This window comes from Amborella trichopoda, chromosome 2 (genome assembly GCF_054954075.1).
Source record: "Amborella trichopoda isolate Santa Cruz 75 chromosome 2, AtrichopodaSantaCruz75HAP2 v2.0, whole genome shotgun sequence".
Lineage (NCBI taxonomy): Eukaryota > Viridiplantae > Streptophyta > Magnoliopsida > Amborellales > Amborellaceae > Amborella > Amborella trichopoda.
In genome coordinates this window covers 1,369,997-1,375,385 of record NC_142337.1, presented here as the reverse complement: position 1 = coordinate 1,375,385, position 5,389 = coordinate 1,369,997, and the positions used below count along the sequence as shown (strand labels likewise).

The 5,389-nt window shown below is 33.6% G+C and overlaps 1 long non-coding RNA gene across 1 annotated transcript; it reads left to right on the top strand.

Moving 5' to 3' along the window:
• LOC110006667 (uncharacterized) lies at positions 1–2,687 on the top strand. The gene is made up of 2 exons (XR_016048811.1): positions 1–251; positions 1,513–2,687. It is a non-coding gene; the product is annotated as an uncharacterized LOC110006667 (long non-coding RNA).
• The last annotated feature ends 2,702 nt before the right edge of the window (positions 2,688–5,389 follow it).

Below are 5,389 nucleotides of genomic sequence, written 5' to 3'. Positions count from 1 at the left end.
ACGCATTGGCCTCTCTAACTCTAGAGAGAGGAGAGAAAAAAATTGTAAAATTTAGAGAGAGAAATAGAGATTTTAGAGAGAGAGAAGATAGAAACTTCAAAGAATAATGGAAGAGATGATAGTGGTGTTTGGAGGTCAGACTTTGGCCTCCATTTCCCCCCAAGAGAATGCAAGTGTAGCCTACACTGTGTAGGAGGACAATATCTGGTGATTTTCAGCCATTGCTACTTGCTAGACTTCAGAGTTTCTAGGTGAGAATAATACTTGTGATATTGTGCCATGCCATTCTTTATAGTATGTGTGTCTGTCATATATATATATATATATAAATAGAGAGAGAGATCAAAGTATCCAACCTGGTAGTCTAAACATTTACTCTTTACATTATGTGTGTCAAGAGAGAGAGAGGGAGGGAGAGAGAGAAATCCCATGATCCATGTTACATTGAGATAGAGAGAAGAGAGAGAGAGAGATCAAAGTATCCAACCTGGTAGTTTACAGATTTACCTTTTACATTATGTGTCTCAAGGGAGAGAGAGAGAGAGGGAGGGAGGGAGAGAGACAGAAATTCCTTGATCCATGTTACATTGAGATCGAGAAAAGAACATAGTTTTGCTTTTTGAGGTCCTTTTTCATAAATAAGAGCAGCATCAAATAGATTTCTATCACCACCATGATACTTACCCTCAAAGAAGTTAAAATGGATGGATCCTTGGATGTATGTGGGAGTTTGATCCATATTCTTAAACTAATGATTGAAGATTAGATGGCCTCAAATTTTCTATTTAGAGGCAAAATTGAGATAAGGCGGTAAATTTATACGTAGAAATAAGGTTGTGATGTTCAACATCATTCATTATTGAAAAGTATATAAAGAGACCATTTATTTTACTACAAGGAGGTTTCAAATTGAGGGTTGTGAGTGTGTTATTGACTAAAAGGTCAAAAAGAAATGTTCGAACTTCGTGATATAATCCAAGCCATCTAATTTTACATCTAATGGCTAAGAGTAACTGTGAACTTGTTATAACAAAGATAAATGATCTCAGAGTATACAATCCAATCTATTACAGGTATCATCTATTATAGGTGAATAGAATAGAATTGATACGTTTTTTAAAACAATGTCAAAATGTAGCATGTCTCAAATTACACCGTCCCAATAAAATGGATAAATAAAAGAGAACGTGTAGAGTAACGCAACCTTACTACCTACAAGGTTGTAGCCTTTTATAAAAAAATTCCTTAATCCTCTACTTCTAGCATACTTGTTTGTGGAATGCAAAAACAACACACACAAACACACCCAATAATGCGTTTTATCACGAATAACTCACATTATGTGAAAACCAAAATTTTAGGAAGGTGCGCACACAAAAAAAGCACACCCAATAATCCATTTCATCATGAATAACTCACATTTGATAAAAACCAAATTTTAGGAATACACACAACCAAACACACCAATAATTCATTTATAGATATCTGACATTTTGTGAAACCACATTTTAGGAAAAGATATGCAAGATATGGATCAGGCCAACTACGAGAACAACCCTGAATGGATCGTGCAAACGCAGGAGATTCAGCAGTTCAATGATATCCTCAACAAAGAGATTGAAAGGAAGCATTTGATGAGAGAAATGGAGCAAAGTATTCATGATCAAGGGAAGAATAGTAGGGTTTGGCAACCCACATTTGAATGGGAAGATTTCGATCACACAAATCTTGCCATGGATAAACCAATAAAGGTAGATAAAGCAAGAAACGATCTGCTTGTGGCCAAGGAAGTTGGAGACTCAAGAAACTCAAATGAAGGTGGGAGTTGTGATATGTCCTCTTCTTACAATAAACTGAACTCATTGGAAGGCCAAGGGATGAGGGTTCTCAAACTCCCCATAAAGAGGCGTAGAAGTATCGTAGAACTAAGTCAGATTCACGTGCCGAATGGGCGACAGAGGTACATAAAGAAATCACAGGATGATGCGATTGATCTCAATAAGGTAGCTGACTCTATGATCAATTTTGGTCAACAGCCCTTTTGATTATGATATCGTATATCGTGAAACCATTTATCTATGGTACAAGAGGGTCATAATCAACCATAACCTTCTCTAGTACAATTGGTCTTTGAGCATGGTATAACAGAACGCCAACCATCTAATTTTACATCTATAACTATAAGTGATTATAACCTTCTTGTAACAAAAGAAAATGGTTTTTATTATATACTTTTTCTGTAATTATAGGTGTTTTAACTTTAGAAAAAAATTGAGTTAGGGCCGGTTCTATTGAATAATTGTGATTGGATAATGGTGAGATTACTTGTAGTTTGGGTGGAGATGTTGGGCTGAGGCCAATGTGTTTGGGAATTGGGTGGATAGTTTGCTTTGTTGATTGGTCATCAAGTGCGAAGATAATTGTAAATAGAAAGCAGGGACCATGGGTTCACATAGTGGAAATGTTACATGTGGAGTGATTGATCAAGATTAGAGGTAATAGGCTATGGAGCAAGATCATCGATCCATTTCTATCTATGGAGCAAAGGCCTGAAATGACAAGGAATTATAAGCAAAAACTGATTATTTTTGGGCTCTTTAGGCTCATTTGCTTTGTACCAATGTGCTATTATTTAATGTTCTTTTATGGAAATGTGAGAAACACAACGGCCTTTGGTCATTTGTCTTGATTTGTCTCGATTGCTATCCTTCACCTTGTCTTTCACATAAGGGTATGGTTTGTATAAGGCCAAGGCCCTAAAAAATCAAAGTAGGGCGCATTTTCAAATAGTGCCAAAATATGTTGTTCCAATATCATAAATCTTTATCGTGACCTGCAAATCTATTTTCACATCTAATTATGAAAATTAAAGATTAAAAATATTATAGATCGAGCAGATCTACAAACACTTAAAAATCTTGAAAATTGACGGTCTAGATATTACATAACAATATGCACTGTTTCTAGCACTTGAAATCTATTTTTTTCTCACGTCCATACATCTTAAGGGTGAGATGATCGAATTGAGGGTTTCTCAACATCGAAACAACCTCTTCTTCTACTGAACCTTTGAGGTGTACCTCATTTGATTGTTTAGGGCCTCACCCTTATATAAACTTTTTCTTTTACATAATGATTTGGACTTTTCACTTTAAGAAATAGATTTGTTGGTCCTGCAGGCCAAATTATACATTTGATTCTAAAAACCTAAAACATTATGTTAAGGAGATTTTATTTGATCCCAAAATGTGTTTACTGCTAAATGACTTTTGCATTATATTAGAAAAGGGGTTCTCCACCTTTTCACATGTGTCTTAACCACTAATCCCAAAACAAAGACAAAGTTTATTTTATTTTATTTTCATGTGTCTTAACCACTAATCCCAAACAAAGACAAAGTTTATTTTATTTTATTTTCATGTGTCTTAACCACTAATCCCAAACAAAGGCAAAGGCTTTTTTTTTTTTTTCATTTTTTTTAATGAATTTTGATGGCATTATAGGTTCTCCATTGCCATAATTTTGCAGGGGATGCTAAGAATATGATCAGAGCCGCTTCCTTTGCATTTTGTTGTGTGGCGTAAATATTCTTTGTGTTATTATTATTTTTTTGGATAATTCAGTGGGAATGACGAGCCCCTACATGTTTTTTAAATTGTTAGTGGTTTTTTAATGTGTTAGGTGATAATGGAAGCCTAGACCTTAATTGGAGCACAAGTAGTGCTACCAACATGACCCCAACCCCATTTTGTTCTTTGTATTATATTGTAGAGCATAAATAGCATCATGTACAACACCCTTGAATTATATGGAATTTAGGGCCATATGATCCATATGGTCATCATAACCTTATAATCATGAGGTTATCACCGTTCTACTAATATGTTGGATGTTGATAAAGGATATTGGGTCCGACTGTGCAGTGCAGTTAATAAAAGTACCTTGCCGGGTTACTCTTCATAACTATCCAAAGTTCCAAACATTTAACTTGGCGGTGATAAACCACGTGATAACGATTGTTACTTTGACCCTTAGATCATGGAATAAGTTTATGTAAGGTTTGCATCCTTAAAATGTAGAATTATGGTGCACCTCAAAAGTCCATCATAAAAGGTTAAGGTTGTTTTGATGTTGAAAACCCTCTAATTGATCATCTAAATATCTAGATGTATGAATATAAAAGGAAAAAATTATTGAGTTCTAAAAATAATGTATGCAACACATTATTTGGACTGTCAATTTTCACGATATTGAGTTCTAAAAATAATGTATGCAACACATTATTTGGACTGTCAATTTTCACGATTTTCAAGTATTTATAGATCTAATTGATTTGAATCATTTTTAAAGATTAATATTTTATAAGTAGAGATGAAAATAGATTATTAACCCATCCTAAATAAAATTTAACACAAAAATTATATTTATAATAAGATTTGGAGGTGTGCCTTAATTTGATTGTTTAAGTTTGCAACCTTATACAAACCACAACACTAGATCATATCTTCCTTTCCAATTTGAGTTCTTTGAAGCGCTGTGTTTGTGTATGTGCACACGTGCACTTCATGGCATAAATAGGTTTTTAAAATTATAAAATGTTCTCACATCAGATTAAAGCACAGGCTTTCAAGGTAGTGGACTACTCCCGCAAGAGTAGAATGTACACTTACTCCTGCAGCACATGGATTCAAGGGAATGGACTACTCCTGCAATAGTACAATGTACACTTACTCCTGCAGCCCGAAACCTGCGTACAAGGATCTAAACCCCAAAATTTGCATGTCATCTTATCTTAAAAAAAAAAACAAAACAAAATTATACCCTAAACAGAGTCAAGTGACATTCGTCAAAATAATCAACAATGTTTAGGAAATCACCTTGGCCAAGGTACTTGGCCCTTGGCCAATGCGAGTAACTCAATCGAGTCCAAGAAAATTAATAAATAGACATAAATAAAGGTCAAAAAAATGTAAAATTATTTAAAATTAGAAAAATTTTAAGAAGTCTAAATAAGATTAAAAGATCAATAAATGATAAATTATTGAAAAACTTGATTTATACATTGTATATTTCATAAAAAAAAATTTAAAAAAGGAAAAATATGGAAGTTCCCAAATTAATTTAAAATCTATTAAATCATCTAAACGTATATTACTAGCTAACATATTAGTATTTTCTAACTTTGTTATGTATTTTTTTAAGTTTTTTATATGGGATTTTCTACAAATGGACCATTTATCTTTTGTACATAGAGTTCACAATCGTTCTCACTTATTAGATGTCAAACTGGATGGCTTGGTGTGAGTCACGAAGTCTGATAATTTCTTTTTTGGAACTTTGAGCATGTTCAATGATACTCTTACAACCACCGATTTTAAAATTTAAACAT